Below are 20,518 nucleotides of genomic sequence, written 5' to 3' on the forward strand. Positions count from 1 at the left end.
TATTTATTGCTATACATTTGACTTTTTCATGTCTCTTGGTGTTAGTAGGAATTTGTATTTTTAGAAGTTTTTCAGTAGTTTCATATATTTGAAATGTTTTTTATCACATGCTGTTTTTATATTCTCTTGTGTTTTTAATAAATATTCATATGCTATTTGCCATCTGAAATGTTAATAACAGTAATAATCTATTACTACATCCATTTTAGTGTCAATGTTGAATTTTGAATTTTTAATTTTCACAATATAAGTTTCTGACTTTTTATTTATTTAGAAGTTTCTGACTTTTTATAGTTATGTATTCATACAAAGGCTTTCATTGGTTAACTGTTTAATTGATATGTATTTAAATACAGAAGTGATGAAGTGTTTTATTAAAGTCTGAAGAAGCGTCCAGAGTAGACGTGAAAGCGCTAACAACCCATGGAATAAAGTTTTTTGCTGTTCAAGTAGAAAATATTTTTTATTATTTTTTATTGATTTTTTACTTTTTTGGTTGATGGTTGGCTTCGATAGTCGTGGAATGCCTGCACCTTGATATTGACATTTTTCGTTTGGGGACATAGCAGGTACCTTACCCTGAGAGATCTCTGCTTATTTATCATTTGCCTCTTTGTTATCTCGTGGGGACATGACAGAAGGAACCAAACACATGGAGGAAGCTGCATCTGAGGACATGATTTCTTCATTCTCTCAACTGCTTTCCAGGTGTGACAATCCACTGCTAAAACTTTTTATTCACAACTAGCTAATACTAATGTTACCCACAAAGGTAAGCAGTTAGATATCAATGTGCTACAACTGATGAGACAATTTGAAGATACTTTACTTAAAATGAAGAAAGTGCAGTGGCAGAAACAACATATGGAAGCATGTTTATCCTTTAAAGTTATTCCAAGAGGGCTAAGCATTTTAAAGATGCCCACCTTTGGTAATAAATATCCAGACCTTTTAATAGACTGGCAGAAACTTAATATTGAGACTAGCAATAGTTATATTAAGCTGTTAATAAGACAATATTCGCTAAATGAGAAATGAGAAAGAACTCATGAAAGAGATCTCCATTCTGGAAGAGCGTTTAAATTCTTCTTTAACATCTGTACAGTTATCTGATTACTTCTCTGAACTTTCCACTACTTTAACTCTAACTGATAACAGACTTTTGCAACAGAAAAAGAAGAAACTGGAGAGAGACTGTTCCGATTTTGCACGTGGGAACGTCTTCTCTTGGCCGAAGGAATCCTTCCGGTCAGCTGTTGATGTAACGAACTCTCGCCTTCCTGACTATAGGAAGGATGGTAACAGCGAAATGCATCCTACTACATCAGGAAGTATTAATGTGGCCATCTTTGAAGGCACTCATGCAGAGGGGTGCACAACAGAGAATGGTTCAGATTTATTACCAGTGGAGAATGGAGGAACATCTGAAAATTTACAAAATAGGAATACCACAGCAGATAATATTCTACCAACCATTAGACAATTGGACACTAAGAGCTTGGGACCGGCAGTGAGGAAGAAGACTTTGCTCCTAGCAGAAGGGAATTCAGAGACTAATGAGAGAGACAACACAAATCTTACGTTCCCTTTATCATTTCGACCAGCAGATCGCAAGACATGGAGTCCCCAGTTCAAGGGGAAGAAACGGAAACCCTCAGGGGAGTCAGGGGAACCACAGAAGAGATTGTGGAAGAAAACTCCAATGAACTGGTAATTAATTTATCTAGCCATGAGTTGACTGATGCTGAAATGAAAGTGTTAAACAGAGGTTTATCATTTGTGCCCTCACAAGGGATAGACATTAGTGAGTTAATAGTACAATTAAAACTTTTTACTAGGGGTTTAGCACTTGATTTATTTTATGATAATGAAAACACGGAGACAAGGGATATAGTAATTAATAATTTTAGGAAACCTTCATGCTTTGTACCAGAATTGCATCCGCTTTTAGAAAGTTTTGAGAAAGTTTGTTGCAATGATTTTTATATGTTGTTTGAACAAACAGGTTTTAAGTCAGAATTTTACAATTTAAGCCGACAAGAAACAGCAGCTTTAAAAAGTTTACAAAACAATGATACTATAGTTATCCGCCCAGCGGATAAAGGTGGTGCACTAGTGTTGTTTGATAGTGTATATTATAATAATAGAATGTTAGAAATGTTATTGGATGAAACCACATATAAAAAAATACATATGTATGATCTAAACAAGGTTATTAGTAAACTTCATGCCTCATTGTATGATATGTTGATGTCCAATATTATAAACAATGGTCTCTATAATTATTTTCTAGTTGAAAAACCTTTGGTACCTATCATCAGAGGTCTTCCGAAGGTGCATTAGACATTGTCTGATCCACCCTTCAGACCTATAGTCTTAGGGAGAGGCTGGCTAACTGAATGTATCTCAATTTATATTGAGAAGCAACTTAGACCTATAGTTGATTCTACCTCCTCTATTTTGAGAGATACTAAACAATTATTGGAATCTCTAGCTGAGAGTGCTGTTGAAAAAGCATATTTGGAGAATGACATTATGATGACCTTAGATGTTCAGTCTTTATTCACCTGCATACCTAATGATATAGGGATAGACTTCCTGAGGCTTTTTCTTCTAGAGAAGGGCACGACTAACAACAAAGTGATTATGATCACCATGCTGATGGAATTAGTGTTAGAAAATAATGTATTTTTTTTTGGTGATGGTTATTATCTGCAGATTTCAGGGGTAGCGATGGGCACGTCATGTGCCAATTCTTATGCAAACCTTGTACTAGCCTATTGGGAATCTATGTATATTTTTGAAAATGAGTATTATTCACAGCACCTCAAGTATTATAAACATTTTGTGGACGATGTGTTTTTTGTTTGGAGTGGTGATGTTACTATCTTAGATGAGTTTTTAAGTTACATCAACAACACCACATCTTTTCTTAGGCTGACTGGGGAGAGATTATGTCACCAGATTGACTTCTTAGATGTTACCATCAGGAAGCATAATGGGTGTTTCACTACCAACATTTATAGGAAACCCTGTAGAAAGAACACATACTTACATCGTGATAGTATGCATCCTCCCCACATACACAAGAACATTGTTAAGAATCAAGCAGCACGCTGTTCACGCCTAACAAGCGATGATTCAGCATACAGGAATGAATTGATGGGCTTAGATGCTGACTTTAAGTCCAGGGGTTACCATGACAATGATTTGACAGTCCTGCAGCAAACATAACGCAATGAAGAAACAAGACCCTACATTAGGATAGCAACTACTGAACAGGTGGAACAAAGCAGGCCATTTGCTAGAAGTAAAAAGAGGATGGTACTTTCATATACCAATAAGAATAAGAGTATTACTAATGTCATTAGAAAGAACTGGGGTATCCTACAGTTGGATGATAGGCTCAGAGCACTTGTAGGCTTTCACCCCAGTTTTTCCTACAAGAATACCAGATCTTTAAGGAACATGTTATGTTATGAAAGGCGACTTCAAGATCAACCACTTACTGTTAGAATGGGTACTTTTCCAAGTCGCAGTTGCAATCAGTGCAAATACATACTGGGCAGGAATAACTTTAGGCACACGGACACAGGTGTGCTATACAAATTTGATCATTATGCAGACTGTAGGACAAGGAACATAGTTTATTTAGCCATCTGCACCAAATGTCAGGCTTTATATGTCGGTATGACGAATAGAACGTTGAGGGAAAGGGTTAGAGAGCATTTATATGCGATCAACAGGGAGAATGACAGGAACGCACTGGCTAGACATGTTCTATCGCAAGGCACCACACACACTTTTGAGTTCTTAGTTATTGAATTGATACACACCACATTGAGATTAGGCAATGTTAGTAACTTCACTGAAAGGGAAGAATGTAAATGGATCATCAGAATGAAAGCAGATGAAGGACATGGCCTTAATGAGAGGGTTACTCTGAAACCCTTTCTAGTCAGTCGTCATCTGAAGCATTAGCAGTTATTTATTGCTATACATTTGACTTTTTCATGTCTCTTGGTGTTAGTAGGAATTTGTATTTTTAGAAGTTTTTCAGTAGTTTCATATATTTGAAATGTTTTTTATCACATGCTGTTTTTATATACTCTTGTGTTTTTAATAAATATTCATAAGCTATTTGCCATCTGACATGTTAATAACAGTAATAATCTATTACTACATCCATTTTAGTGTCAATTTTGAATTTTGAATTTTCACAATATAAGTTTCTGACTTTTTATTTATTTAGAAGTTTCTGACTTTTTATAGTTATGTATTCATACAAAGGCTTTCATTGGTTAACTGTTTAATTGATATGTATTTAAATACAGAAGTGATGAAGTGTTTTATTAAAGTCTGAAGAAGCGTCCAGAGTAGACGTGAAAGCGCTAACAACCCATGGAATAAAGTTTTTTGCTGTTCAAGTAGAAAATATTTTTTATTGATTTTTTACTTTTTTGGTTGATGGTTGGCTTCGATAGTCGTGGAGTACCTGCACCTTGATATTGACCAAATTCAAAATACTAACTTGGCAGCAGTTCCTGCCTAGGCTGACCATAAATGTATGGGTAGTTACCGTACCTCTACAAAAGGCCTTAGCCCTAGCCATAGCCTTTGGTGGACAGAAAAACATAAAATTTACCCTTATCTGGATAGCTGCCTCCTTCAGGCAGATGGCAATAGCTCCTTCAGGAACCCCCTCTTTGTCACATCCCTCCTAACCCTCTCAGGGTAGACCATCTACTAGAACAAATCAGGGCAAAACAGCCTCCAGGAAGATCATTTTCTTGGGATCACTGCTGCACTCAACAGCCCAAATGGCCTTCCTATTCCCCCCAAAAAGCCGAGATTCCTGCAGCTTTTTCTCACCAGCTGGCTTCCAGATGTCGCCGCTTGGAAAGGAAGCTCCTGTGAGCCCTGAAGTACATGGCCTCTGACATCCTTCTAATTTCTCTAGCCAGGCCTCGCATTCAGTGGTACCTAAAGAACCTGTGAAGTCCGCGCTTTCTACCTCCAGGGGACCTCTCAACCACTGACCCCTTGTATAGGGGTTGAGTTTCTCTGATTGGCAGGGGCCCCTGCCCAGAACTAGGGTCTTTCCTTCAACCTCTGCCCAACCGTGCAGACCACTACCACCAATGCCTCAGACTTAGCTTGGGGTGCTCACCTAGAAGGCAGGTGCAGCTAGGGTCTTTGGGATGCCCACCACCTTCCCTTACACTTCTATGAGAAGAAAATGATTGCAGTACAAAAGGCTCTGACATCCATCAAACCTCATCTCAAGCCAGGGGTTCTCCTAATCAAAACAAGACACCACAGTAATGGGGTACACCAACTAACAGGGAGGGACTCTATCTTTACCCTCTGTGTAGGCTAGCCATGTACCTCGGGCTGGCAGCTTCTTCCAGTGAACTACGCCTGATAGCCAATGCCCACATAGCATCAACCACATCCTGCCAGACCACTTAAGCAGAAAGTTCCTGGACCCCCTCCAGTGGAAGCTATACAGAAAAATCCTTTCACATATCACCTGGGAGTGGGAGTCTCACGAGCTGGATCTTTTTGCTTCGCATCCTAACTGGCAGCGGAAAAGAGTCTGCACCAGGGGGTATGACCACCTAGCGTGGAAGATGGATGCCTTCACCTCTCCCTGGAACATTCTGTTTGTGTCCTCATTCCCTCTAATCCCCAAGGTACTGGTCAAGTTAAGGGAGGAGAGACAAAAGGCCATACTCATTACTCCAGTTTGGCCCAGACAATGTTGGTACCCCTTACTGAGCAGCCTGACCTTCCAGCCAGCTTCCCCCTGGTCTTAGACCTCTTAACTTGCGGGGGGGGGGGGGAACTGCTGCACCCAGACTCACAGACTCTCAAACTATCAGCTTGGCAAATACTCAAAAGGCAAACTAGGGGACTCTGCTAAGCAAACAGATCCTACACATTATCACAGAGGCCAGATGGCCCAGCACCAGAAAATCCTATGCAGGAAAATGGAAAATATTCTGCTCCTGGAGCCAGTCCAGAGGGGAAAATACCTCACCACCTTCCATCCCTCTTATCCTGGACTACTTAGCTGAACTACTTAACACTGGCCTCTCCTTGTACTATATTCAAAACCACGCCCCAGCCATTTCAGCTCTCTTAGATACAGAACAGCCCCTGTTATCCCACCTTTTGATTAAGCAATGCCTTAGAGGGCTTCCTAATGTCAGACCTCCCAGAGGGCCTCCCACTCAAGCCGGGGACCTGAATTATATTTTGGGGAAAAAACAACTCTACCACCCTTCCTACCTGCTGCCTCAGCAGAACTTAGATTCATCTCCTGAAAGGTGGCTTTTATCCTAGCCATAGCCCCAGCCAGAAGGGTTTCTTATCTTCAGGCACTGATGGCCATTGAGCCATTCATCTTCTTCCTTGTAGACAGGGTCTCCCTGAGGGCTAATCCCTCCTTTATACCCAGGGTGGTATCTAAAGTAACTATCTGCTAGGCCATACCTCTACCCCCACCCCCCCTTCTTTCCTAACCCTCAAACAAGGGGGAAACAATTCTGCACTCACTAGACATGCACATACAGCTCAGGTTCTTTCTGGACCATAACAGATCTTTCAGGAAATCAGACCACCTCCTTGTCAGCTTTCCCCCAGGGGCAGAGTGGAAACCCATTTCCAAACTATCCTTTGACCAATGGATCTCACACTGTACCCCTTTTCTGCTATACTTTGCAGGGGAAACATTCCACTAGGACAGCCTACACTTCCTCAGCATTCCTCAGAGGAGTTCCCACCAGGGACATCCTGGAAACTGGCACCTGGACTTATGCCCATACCTTTGCCAAAGCATCATCACCTACCTCTATTCTCTAAGGCAAGGACAGGGTTTGCTTCTGCAGTTCTGCAGGGCATGCTGACCCATTCCTAGGTCTCTAACCAATCCTACCACCCCTCTACTCAGCTTTGGGAATCCTCTTCCAGGTGATGACTGCAACAGTGAAACACGATGAACATAGTACAGTTGTGTACACTTACCATAAATGTAGATGTTCGAGTGTATTCACTGTTGCAGTCGTGGTAACCCACCCTCCTTCCCCCTTATATCTTCTTTCTTTAGAGAGACATAAGTTTCTAACGGTGGCTTTTAGCCATCAGGGCCACTTTACCATACTTACTTGGGCCTCTGATGGGTTAGGGCAAGAAAAACTGATGTAATGATGTCGGCTCCCTTCCTTTATAGCACTGAAGACCTGACATCAGACAGCAAGGAACAGCAGCTGATGCAGAAAAACATTGACTCTGGTATTCGGTCCAGCCGAGGGCTACTGGTGGGGAGGCAGAATAAATTGATTCCACAGGTGATGACTGCAACAGTGAATACACTTGAACATATACATTTATGGTAAGTGCACACAACTGTACTGTCTTTGTGGTGGTATCATTTCCACCATTACTAATATAGGTCTTAGTTGCTTTCTCATGGCTAGGTTGGAGCAAGCACTCTATGCACCCTTTCAATTAACCTCAAAACAAATCTAAAAACCTCAAATTTATCTACAATAAAAAACTAGATTTGCTGCTAACCCAACCCTGCAACTCGCATCACTGTCTACCACTAAAATACCTTCAGTGGCTAGAATTACCCCATCAACTACTGCAGCCATAACTAACTTTAACTCACTCTATCATACACAAACCTCTTTCATGTCCTGCTGTCTCCACTATCATTTCTCCTTACATTCCTAACCATACACTCCGCAGCTCACACCTACTGCAGCAGGTCTATAAACCCAATAAAACATTGGCAAACATCTCTATAGTTACTCAGTTGTCTCTGCTTGGAATATTTATATATATATATATATATATATATATATATATATATATATATATATATACATATATCCTCACTACCTCCACTGATTTAATGTATTTCTTATTTTATTTCTCTCCCCTTCCTTTGCATAACATTGTTGTTAGCTTCTTTCCTATTTATACCATCGTTGGTAGCCTTTAAAAAAATGAATAAAATCTTATTCTGTCTTTCTTCTTTTCTTATATTTACTGGTAAAAATGGGAAAAGCTTTTGGGATTTAAAAAGTGTTAACAATGTGGATGGAAACTTCCCTGGTCTGATTTGCATGATTTGTACATTTATTGTTTAGGACCTGAACATTTAATAACTGACTGTGATATCTGTAAGTCTTTTAATACTCGAATGATTGTGGATTGAAAGAAAATGCTAATTCTGAAAGGTTTGTTCCCTACAACCTTTTCAGAATCACTATCAAGGGTTCAACCCCCTAAACAGGACAAGGAAGGAACACAGAAAAAGGCCATTGGATTTGTATGGTTCTTCTACTCTATCGGCAGATCTGTAATTGGAGCCAGCTCAAAGATTGTCTAAAAAGTCAGATCCAAAGTCTAAATCTTTGGATCAGTGGAGTCAGATATCTGCTTCCTTGGATCCAATAGCATCAGATCCAAAGCATTTACCCCAAACAAGCCCTTGGATCCGTGCTTTCCAGGACCACCTGTGTCAGATCTGAAGATTGTTGTATCTTTGGCTCTGAAACATTCTTTGAGTGCACTGTCTCTGAGCGTGTCGGAGCCAAATGACTCTTGGAGCTGAAGCTCCGTTGTTGGATCTGAGATGTTAAAGTTTACTCCAAAGTTGTCAGAGGCATCTTTGCCTCTCAGAGCCTCAGCACTGGACAGCTTGGCTCCAACTTCTGCCTCTGATGGATTGCCTTTGGGTCAGAAGGAGCTGATGGTCCAGAAATATGTCTTCTCAGCTTCGTCAGCCTCCTTCTTCCTGAAGCATTCTGCCTTTGTGGTAGTAGAGAGTGTTCTCTACTTCTGGAGAACAGATGGTTCCACCCCTCTTTGATTTCCCTTCTAGATCCCATATGTCTCTGCACCTTGAGATTCTTCATTCTATTGCACAGGGACGGCCAGCCCAAGGCCACTAGGCTACCCAGCATGGTATTTTTATTTCTTCCGATATTTCTCTGGAACATCTCACTAAACAAGTCCCTTGAAAGAGAAAGTGAAAGAGGAGGAAGTTAGATTCTCCTCAAGAGTTGGTCACTGAAGATACCGATTTTGATGAGTGGGAAGGGTCCCCCTAGATCACCACCTGATGATGTCTTCTTTGGAGACATTCTGGAGATCCTCAAACAAAGAGGTCCAAGAAGAATCGGTATTCCTGGTAGCCTTTGGGTCTGGCCCATCTACCTCTTGGGTGACTTCGCCCGCAGATGAGCTCATTAATTTAATCTCTAGGTGGGCGTGGCAAGAACCTGATGCTGTTGAGCCAATCCCCAGCAGACCAGACATGATACTGGCACCACCTAAAGAAAGAGAATTTTGGAGCAAGGGAGTACCGTGAGATGCCATGGTCATGGTGGTGGCCACAAAAACAGAACTTGTGGAACAGAGTTCATCTGTCCTTCCCCGTAACAGAGAATCCTGGGCACTGGACAGATTTGGGAAGCGCGTATATGCTTCAGCAATATTTGCATTCAGGTCGCTGAATTATTTGGCACATTTCACCAGATTGCAGAGGGATTTGATTAAGGAACTCTCCAAATCTCTCTGGGATCAGTACTTCTGAGGCACAGGGTTCTGTCACTTCACAGTTGGCTACCCTACAGTTGATAACAAATTCTTCCATTAGGCTCATTTCACATACAGCTGAAGAACCTCAATTGCATCAGGTGAAGGCATTTTCAGTAAGAGACATGCCTGGATGCACCTCTGTGATTTTGCAGAGCTCTTCATCCTCGTTTGTCAGTGCACCTTTTGATGGCAGTTTGTTAGGTGGCTATAAGGTGAAGGTCATATTCTCCCATGATGCAAACAAGATGGAAAGACTCTGCAGTGGGTGTATGTTTTTTTGATTCCTCAAAGAACTTTCCCTAGGAATCAATGAGTTGGTCAAAAGACTCAGTTCAGAAAGTCCGAGGCCCCTTTCAAAGATCCACGTGGAGATAGTTCCCCCAGGGGCAGAGTGGGGAACTCAAAATGGATGACGCTGCCAATGCGGTAGAGGAGGCCTGCAGAATCAGGGGTCAAGAGATTCTTTTTCTGACAGACCCTATCAGTGCCCCTGAAAGGAGGCCCAATTGTCCACCTTTGGAGGAGGTCAGGGGTTTTCTATCCCTGCACCAAAAAGCCTGGCTAGACATTAAAAAGATATATGGGTGGAGAGGATATTTTCCAGAGGTTATATAATTCCCTTTTCCCTACCCACTTCCTTAACAGTGAACACAATTCCTGATGTTCCACCCAGTCAGAAGAAAGTAGCAACTCTAGAATTAAAAAAGCTGCTAGAAAAAAAAGTCATCCAAGAGGTCCCCCCAGACCAGAAAGAGTCTGAAACTTAGGATTATTTTTAGGGGACTGGAGACCAATTTTGGATCTCAGCAATCTGAAAAATTGGTTTAGTACACAAAGTTCCAGATGGTCATGGTTCACCCCATTTTGCCTTTCTTGCACAAGGGCAACTGGATGTGCTCAAAAGATCTTCAGGATGCTTACTATAATATAAAAATGAACAGGCAATCCAGAAAGTACATACACTTCCAGCTAGAAGTCAGTCATTACCAGTTCAGAGCACTGTCCTTTGGCCAAATGCATACAGTAGCAGCAGCTCTCTTGAGACTGTAAGGATTCAGAGTGTTTCCTTATTTAGATTGATTCATAACTGCTACGACCAGGCATCCTCTGATAAAAGCTCGAGATCATGTACTCTAAATTTGCTGTCATCTAAAAATTACCATCAATCACAATAAATCTCAGCTAGAACCAACTCAGACTCTAGAGTTCATAGGGGCTTTGTTCAATACAGTATCATTGAAAGCCTCCCTTCTGTTACCAAGAGTTCAAACTGTTTGATTTCAAGTCAAAAAGATAATTCACAATTTTATTGTATCAGCTTGATTGATTTTGCAAGCCTATGGGTAAATGTCAACTGCAGTAGTTCTAGTACTGTTAGCAAGAGATCATATGAGAATTCTTCAGTGGACCGTAGCAACTCAGTGGTCTATTCTGCATCAACCTATGCCCACCCAGATCAGAATAACTCAGACATGCAAAAAGTACCTCATGTGATGGATTCACTCAGAATAGATATTACAAGGCTGTCCCTTTATTCTTCCTCAGCCCAAAGCCATAGTGACCATGGACACTTCCCAAATTGGATGGGGGAGCATTTCTTGGGAAAGACAGTCCAAGGCTCTTGGTCCATTGAAGAGGCCAACATTCTTATCATTGCCCTGGAAATAAGAGCTGTTCTCTTAGCATTGCAGGCCTTTCAAGACTTTCTCCCTTCTGGAACTATTGCAGTTCAGATGGACAATCTGTCAGTGGTACGGTACATCAACAAACAAGGAGGGATGAGATCTTACCCTTTCTGTCGAGAAGCTCTGAGTGTGTGGCAATGGGCGATCTCATCCATTTGATTTCTGATAGCAAAGTACATTCTAGGGAAATCCAATGTGATAGCATATAAGTTAAGCAGATCCGTTTTGTTACCTAATGAGTGGTCTCTCAACGTGAGAGTTTCGGAAAAGATATTCCACCCATGGGACCAATCTTGCTGTAACCTCTTTGCATTTCCCCTCAACAACAAGTGCTGCAGGTTATTTTCCCTGATTCCCTTTGGTGGGGAATTGCCGAGAGATGCTCTCCTCCATGACTGGCCCCCTTGTCTCCTCTATGCATATCCCCAACTCCCTTAATCTTCAAATTTCTCCAGAAAGCATCTCTGTTGAAGAGCAAAGTCATCCTCATTGCGCCTTATTGCTCTAAACAGATTTGGTTCCCTTTTCTTTGGCTTCATCTAGTATCTAGTTCATCCTCCATGGATTCTGGATCCAATTCCAGACCTCCTTTCTCACCCCTCAGGCATGGTTCACCCGGACATATCAGGACTAAATCTGACCGCATGGTGTCTTCACCTTCATTGATAACCAGCCAACCTAGATTCTCCTCCCCTGTTCATCATATACTTTTATCTTCCCATAAAGCTTCCATTAGAAAGATTTACAGAAATAAATGGAAAATATTTGTTGTTTGGGTGCAGCAAAAAGACACTGACCTTTTTTCGGCACCATTACATTAAGTTCTTGAGTTCCTGACTTCAGTCTGTAATGAAGAGGCAGTTCATCGACTGTTAAAGTACAACTAGCTGCCATTTCACATTTTCATATAGGATTTGACAATTCCACCTTAGCTTCCTCAAAACTTTGTAAGGCCTTTATAAGGGGTACCCTTCTTCTGAGACCACCTTTTAAAGATTCAACTCCACCATGGGATTTAAATTTAGTATTACAAGCTTTGGCTCAAAATTCCTTTGAACCAGCAGCTAAATGTGAACTAAAGATGTTATTCGTGTTTCACTGTTGCAGTCATCACTTGTGGGTTATTCCTGCTGGGTAGCCCTTGGTCGGCCTGAATACCAGAGTCCAGCTTTTCCCCTGCGCTGGCTGCTGTTGCCTGTGGACTGACGTCAGGTTGTCAGTGGTATAGAGGAAAGCAGCCGGCGCCATTACATCAGTTTTTCTTGCCGTGGAAACGGAAGCAAAAGCAGTTTGTGTGTGTGCTGGTCAGTCCTTGCCAGATTGGAAGTTGAATCTGAAAATGATTAAAGCTAAGTACCCCCTTTGGCTTATCTACAGCTCTCAGGGTTTTCACAAAATGTCTGGCCCCAGTGGTTGCCTTCTACAGACAGCAAAACATCCAGATTTACCCTTATCTCTACGACTGCCTAATTCAGTATAGTCCAGTTTTCAGGTTAGTGCTGAATTCAGGCCTGTGTTACAAGTTTCTGTGTTTGCCCATACCTTACTTGGATAGAAGGAAGTTTTTTTTTTCACCCATGAGAGAGGGGAGCTTTGAACAGCCTATCTGTCTCTGGAGGAATGGTTTCAGCCCATAATTTAGTAGTTTATTGGCATTTTGGGCTAATTTCTATCTCTTTCATTTCCCTGCTATAAAAACTGCATTTGCGAGGTTTTTGCTCATGTATACAGCTCAGCAAGCCCCTGCCTGGTGCCCTGCAGAGTTCTACAGAAGCAGATAGACAAAAGAGAGACTTTGGACTGATTAAGTATCATTTTTCTGCATTTTCTTGCTGCCTTTAGCTAATTCCACCTAAAACACAGATTTTTAGTGTTTCTGTGATTTAAAAAGCTTGTTTTAGCTACATATTGTACTTATTTTACTGCCTGCACTTTTACAAAGTCATTTTTGTGTTTAAATTACCTGTTTAACTGTTATAGGCTACACACTCAAGTGTGATAGCCATTTCTGTGCATTTAAAGTGTTTTTTTGATTGCATCTGCTTTATTTTCTGAAAAAAAAATACTTGTTTCCCCCCTTTCTTAGGTAGTGTAGTCCAATTTTTAGGTTAGTGCTGAATTCAGGGCTGTGTTACAAGTTTCTGTGTTTGCCCATACCTTACTTGGATAGAAGGAAGTTTCTCTGTTCACCTGTCAGAGAGGGGAGCTTTGAGCAGCCTATCTGTCCCTGAAGGAGTGGTTTCAGCCCAGAAATCAGTCGTTTATTGGCCGTTTTGAGCTAATTTCTATCTCTTTCATTTCCCTGCTATGAAAACCGCATTTGCGCGGTTTTGTGAGCCGGGCAGTACCAGTTAGCTAGGGTATAACTATTCCCAGTTCCACAAAGTCTCCTTTTCAATTTTTCCCTTGGAACTAGACAAACTTTCAACTTAAGCACTCAAACCATTCATTTCTCAGCCCGCCACTTGCTCAAAACTCACAGCAAGCACTAATAAACCCTAGCACTAGACCCCACTATACTGTACAGAAGGACAAGGCTCTCTATTCGACCTTACCAACCAATCAGTAAAACAGTTCAGTGTACCTATCCAGGCATATCCAAAGGGCAATTTCAGGTGTACTCTCCAGTCCAACTGGTGAATCTGGGCATTTTGAGGCAATGTTACAACTGCCTCATGTACACAGACAACCCTCTCCTCCTACCACCAAACGCTAATACTTGGGAGAGATGCAATTATACAGCCAAAGTGGAGGCTAAGCTCTCTCAACCCAAGACTGGATCAGACACTCAAGAGGAGAAGGGAATTACTTGCATCACTCCGCCAGTCTCACATAGACCTATTAAACCAGCACTGGCAAAAAACACACATAAATATATGAAAACATAGTCGGAGGCTTTAAATAAAAATCTGCAAAAGCAACAGAGACCTCCAAAGCAGACATCCAAGCAACCTCCACCCCCCAACACAAACCATGAAACACATACTTCACAAAGTCAGTGTGCCACGCAATCACAGTCCTTAAAGCAAAATAACATACTCAGCACACTAGTAATAGGTGACTCTATAGTCAGGCAAACTGACGTCCCACTCACTAGGCTGAACAAGGAGAAGGTTACTGTTAGCTTCTTGTCGGGTGCCAGGATCCGCCACATAACACAAGCACTCAGGTCACTCTAGAACAAGTACAAATACGACTCTGTCATTGTCTATGTTGGTGTGAATGACCTGAGCCGTACGTCCCTGGACTTCATGAAAAGAGACATGGAAGAGCTCTCTGATCACGTAGCCCAAGCCTATATGACCCTGACCCTGAGTATCGTCCTGCCCTCACCAAGAATGGTACCACGGTTGTTGTGTCTTTTGGCTTTTCCCGGTTAGGGGTCGCCACAGCAGAACTCCGGTCCGCTAATGATTGGCAGTAGATTTTTACGTGCCGAGTTGCCGGCCCTGACGCACAACCTTCAACGAAGGTACGCCCATTCATGCATGTCTCCACACAGAACACACTCTAGCTGAGAATCGAATGGGACAACGTCTTACTGTGAGGCGACAAAGAAAAAATGATCAGTTTCAAGAATTGGCTAAGCTTCTGGTGTCACTCAAAGGGGATCCAGTGTCTGTCCGCCTGGGATGACATGCTCGACAAGCCACGCTGCTTTGCTAGAGACGGCTTGCACTTGTCACCCTTAGGCTTTCGAATACTGCCCAAGGCTCTTGCTACCCACATAGTGCCATTTTTAGGCAAGGCTCAAAAGACAAACCCACCGCCGTAAATAGCACAAGTAACAAAAAACTGAAGGTAATACTACTCAATGCCAGAAGTCTAAACCTCAAAATGCACGCACTCGAGGCACTCCTCAGTATGGAGAAAATCGATGTATGTGCAATAACAGAAACCTGGTTTAAGGCTCCAGAGAACACTCCAACACTACCAGACTACAACCCATGCCATACATTTCGGCCACAGAACCCAGACAGAAATACAAAAGGCAGAGGCATATCCATATTCATCAAGGATACTCACACCTCCAGGTTGGTGGCATAGCACGATGTGTCAGAGATCATCCACGTACAACTAACAACAGGCAAAACTGCAATTCAGATTGTAGCTTGCTACAGATCACCCAACATGTCCCAGGACCCCTATTCATCGTTTCTGGAAAAACTGGGAAACATAAAGGTCCTACCAAACACCCTAATATCGGGTGATTTCAATTACCCAAACATTAACTGGGAGAACTACTCAAGTACTAACTTCCTTGCCCAACATTTCCTAGAATTTGTAAACTCAAAACACCCTGGATCAACTGGTCAACACTCCCACCAGAAGTGACAACATACTAGACCTGGTCATCACCAACATGGGCGATTGGTATTCCACACCAGAGGTCAACCCCTTGCTAGTTAGATATGACCATAAACTAATCACTCTGGGCATCCACCCCCCCCCCCCGGTCAAGGAAACCACCGTGAAAAACTTTCAAAAGCAAACTCCACATTACTTAAGACCGAGGTGGAAAGGTTCAAAGCCCCATGCTAAAGGATAACACTGTCCAAGCTGCAAAATCCTTTACTAATGCACTCTAGAGGCACCTACAAGAATGCATGGATCATGCTATCCCAAACAAAACTAAGGCTCACTCCTCCAAGAAAAGGAAACCAGTCAGGTGGACCCCTACCATAAACAAGCTATACAATAGAAGGAGGAAACTAGTACAGAAAAGAGTAAAATCCCAAGAAGGGAAGACATCCCTGATCAGTATCAGCAAGAAACTACGATCCCTCATAAAGTCATCCAAGGCTAACTTCAAAAGAAAAATTGCCAAGGACTCCAAAGATAACCACAAGACATTCTTTAGCTATGTCAAGAATCTAAGTGGCAATTCTCAGATCTGCTCGGAGTTGGTGCAGAATGGTACAAAATACACTGAACCAGCCGATATCGCAACATCCTGGCAGACATGTTCAGTGAAAACTTCACCCCCCATCACCCCCAAAAGGGCCCATAATCATACCAGAAGAATGTAGAGCCCCTGAAATCACAGACAGGTTAAAACAGCCCTCTCCAAAGCCAAAAACACAGCATCAATGGGACCGAATGGTGTCCCAGGCTGCGTCCTACACAAGCTCAAAAATGAACTAACCCTTCACCTAAACACGCTGTTCAAACTCAGCCTCTCCACAGGCTATGTACCCATAGAGTGGAGCAGAGCAATGGTTATTCTGCTCCACAAAGGTGGAGTCACAACAAACCCTGGGAACTATTGCCCTATAAGCCTGACCAGCTTGGTCTGCAAGGCTGTGGAGTGCATCATCATAGGTTCATAGGTTCATAGGTTGGTACTAGGCTATCGGCCCTAGGGCCTATGCAAGCCTAGCCATAACAATTCCCTGGATATTTCTTCCCACAATATTTGCTTCTCTGGACCCCTGTCTAGCAGGATGACTGACGTGATCCCGGGGTGAATTTCCTATCTCCCATCCAATCATCAAGGTTCCTTTTGAAGAGGGCCAAGGAGGCGCTCTGCTTGACATGTATGGGCAGTCTATTCCAGAGCATGGGGAGTCTCTGGGTCAGGAACCTATCCCTCCAGCATGTTTTGTTCATTGTGATGACAAGGTTTAGATCCCAGGAGCGTATGGCTCTGAGGGATTGGGATTTCTTTAAGTGGAGCATGTCCAACAGCTCAGGGTTTGACATGACCTTGTATGTTAAGCAGAGATCACCTCTGAGTAGACGATATGCCACAGAGTATAGCTGGAGTTTTTTTAGACGGTCAGCATATGGCATCTGCTTTAGGCCTGTGATTCTTTTAGTGAGGTATTTCTGTGGCCTTTCCAGCTGTTGCAGATATCTTGTGAGGTACATACCAAACGGGGCATTATACTCTATAATGGGTCTAATGAGGGATGAGTACAGTGGGACAATGACCTCCTTTTTTCTGGATTAAATGCCCTTAGTGATGAGGTGTGCCACATAGTAGGATTTCCTGACTGTTGTGGTGATGTGGTTATCGAAAGTGAGACCACTGTCCACCTGTGTCCCTAAGTCTATCATCACAATTTCGATGTTTAGTGTCCTGCCACCTATATGGTAATTCATGGGTACATGTTTTTTTCCAAAGGGGATAACTATACATTTCTTGGCATTAAGCTTGAGTCCATGGCTCTGGCACCAGGCATCTGTTTCTGTAAGGCCCTTTTCTAGAATATCCACATCATTTGGGGATTCAGTAATGGCTCAAAGTTTGCAGTCATCTGCGAACTTTGTTAGCCAGAGTCCCTTAGTGTTGGCCTGTACTTCAGAGAAGTAGATGCCAAACAAGAGTGGTCCCAGGACTGAACCCTGAGGTACTCCACTTGTCACTTGTCTGGAGCTGGATTTGGAGTCAGCTACCTTTACAGTCTGGGTTCTGTCAGTAAGCCAGCTGGCAACCCATCGAGTGATGTAGGGATTTATGCTCAGCTTAGTAAGTTTATCTATGATTACAGAGTGGGGGATGGTGTTGAAGGCCTTGGCGAGGTCCAGATAGGCTGTGTGGACCGCCTTACCCTCATCCACAGCTCTGGAGACTGATTTGAAGAAGTCAGTCAGATTCAGGAGACAAGATCAGCCCTTCACAAACCCAAACTGGGTGGGGTCCAGTGTTTGAAGGTTGCCAATGTCTTTGTTTATAAGTTCCATGCCCTTGCAGATCAGGCTTGTCAGACTGATGGGATGGTAGTTCCCAGGATCCAAGGCAGATCCTCCCTTGTGGAGCGGGATAACTGTAGCTGTGCGCCACTCAGTGGGCACAAAGCCTGAGGTGAGGCTATGATTAAACATGACACTTAGGTGAGGTGCCAGTTCATTTTGTAGTTCATGTAGTACACAGCTTGGGATGTCATCTGGTCCCATGGATGCTGTATTATTAGCTTTGGAGAGTGTGGTTTCTACCTGTGTGGCTGTGATTATCGGAATTTGGCAATCTTTTGGTATTGACATGGGCCCTTTAGGGGGTGAGAGGGGGGGTGAAGTTGGCACTAAATCGATCTGCCAGGATATTGGCAATATCCTTGGGATCAGTATATTTAATGCCATTCTTTTGTAGCTCAGAGCAGATCTGAGCACTGCCATTTAGATTCTTGACATAACTATAGAATGCCTTGTGGTTGTCTTTGGAATCTTTGGCAATTTTATTTTTGTAACTAGCTTTTGAGGATTTTATGAGGGATCTCAGCTTCTTAATGAGGCTGATGAGGGAGTTTTTTGCATCCTTGGATTTTCCTTTTTTCTGCAACAGTTTCTTCCTTCTGTTGTATAGTTTGTTTATAGCAGGGGACCACCAGATTGGCTTCCTTTTTTGGAGAAGAGCATCTTGGTTCTATTTGGGATGGCACGATTCATGCACGAGTGGATGTGCTCGTACAGTGCCTTAGTGTAGGATTCTGCAGTCGAACTTCCAGATCCCGTCTGCGTGGGTGTTGTGAAGTTTGTCACTTCTGACTTCAGTAGCATGAAGTTGGCTTTGGAGAAGTTTTTAAGGAGGTTTCCTTACTAGGGGTGGGAGTGGGATGTGGATGTCAAAGGTGATTTGCTTATGGTCAGACCTGACCAATGAGGGGGTGACCACTGGTGTGGAGCATCTATCTCCCATGTTGGTAATGACCAGGTCTAGGATGTTGGAGCCCCTGGTGGGACAATGGATTAGTTGATCCCCAGGGCATTGGAATTTATGAATTCCAAGAACCGTTGGGGAAAGGAGTTGGTACCCGAGTAGTTTTCCCAATTAATGGCAGGGTAGTTGAAATCACCCAGTATTAGGGTGTTTGGTTGTATCTTAATATCTTCCAGTATGTTTAGAAAGATGTAGTGAGAATCTTGGGGCATGGTGGGGGATCTGTAGCAAGCTACAATTTGGATTGCAGTCTTACCTAGTGTTAGTTGCACCTGGAGAATTTCAGATGCATTGTGTTAGGCAACTAGCCTGGAGGTGTGAATATCCTTGGTGAATATGGACACTCCTCCACCTTTAGTGTTTCAGTCTTGGTTTTGTGGGCGAAAAGTGTGGTAAGAATTGTAGCCTGGTATTGCAGGGGTGCTTTCTGGAGCCTTGAACCAGGTCTCAGTTATTGCACAGATATCGATGTTCTCCATTTTTAGGAGTGCCTCGAGAGAGTGCATTTTGAGGTTTAGACTTCTAGCATTGAGTAGCATTACCTTTAGATTTTGCATGCTTGTGTCTGTTACACTGGTGGTTTTATCCTTTGAATCTTGCCTAAAAAAGGCAATATAGGGGTGGCAAGAGCTTTAGCCAGTAACCTGAATCCCAGGGGTGACAGGTGCAGGCCATCTCTGGCAAAGCATCGTGGTTTGTCGATCATGTCTTCCCAGGCAGACAAATAATGGATCCTCTTTGAATGACACCAGAAGCTTAGCCAATTGTTGAAGTCAATCATTTTGTCCTTATACTGTGGTGTAATTTTGGGCGAAGGCAGGATGCTACTCAGGGCTAGGGTCATACCTGACTGGGTCACATGATCCAAGAGCTCTTCCATGTCTCTTTTCATGTAGTCCAGGGAGGTACGTCTCAAGTCATTCACTCCAGCATGTACAATGACAGAGTCGTATTTGTACTTGTTGTGGAGTGACTTAAGTGCATGCGTTATGTGGCGGATCCTGGCACCTGACAGGCAGCTGATTGTAATTTTCTCCTTGTTCAGCCTGGTGAGTGGGACATCAGTGTGCCTGACTATAGAGTCACCTGTGACTAAAGTGTTGGGTACATTGTCTTGCCTTAGGGGCTGTTGTTGGGTTGCACACTGGTGTTGTGAGCTATATGTCACTGGTTGTGACTGGTGTTTGTTTGCGTTTAGGCTTCGGAGGTCCTTGTTGCTTGGGCAGGTTAATGTTAAGGGCCTCCACATATGTGGGTTTAGTGTTGCTATGTGTGGTTGTTGATGGTGTGGGTTTTGAAGGGCTATGATTTGCTTGAGGTGTAATGCAGGTGTTAACCTTCTCCTCTTGACTGTCTAGCACAATCTTGGCCGGAGAGAGCTTTGCTTCCAGTTTGGCTGTGTAAGTGCATCTCTCGGAGGTTGTAGTGTTGGGTGGTAGGAGGAGAGGATTGCCTGTGTACATGAGGCAGTTGCCGCACTGCCCCAGTATGCCCAGATTCACCAGGTGGACAGGAGAAATCACCGGAAGCCGACCCTTGGACATGCCTCTTTAGGTGC

At 42.9% G+C, this 20,518-nt stretch overlaps 1 protein-coding gene across 4 annotated transcripts in view; it reads left to right on the forward strand.

The window, feature by feature from the left end:
- The window catches only part of MYO1B (myosin IB), a 2,891,345-nt gene that overhangs the window by 1,390,735 nt on the left and 1,480,092 nt on the right, over window positions 1–20,518 (forward strand). The window lies entirely within an intron of this gene.

The sequence above is a fragment of the Protopterus annectens genome, chromosome 6.part0 (assembly GCF_019279795.1).
Source record: "Protopterus annectens isolate FY-2018-M chromosome 6.part0, PAN1.0, whole genome shotgun sequence".
Lineage (NCBI taxonomy): Eukaryota > Metazoa > Chordata > Ceratodontiformes > Protopteridae > Protopterus > Protopterus annectens.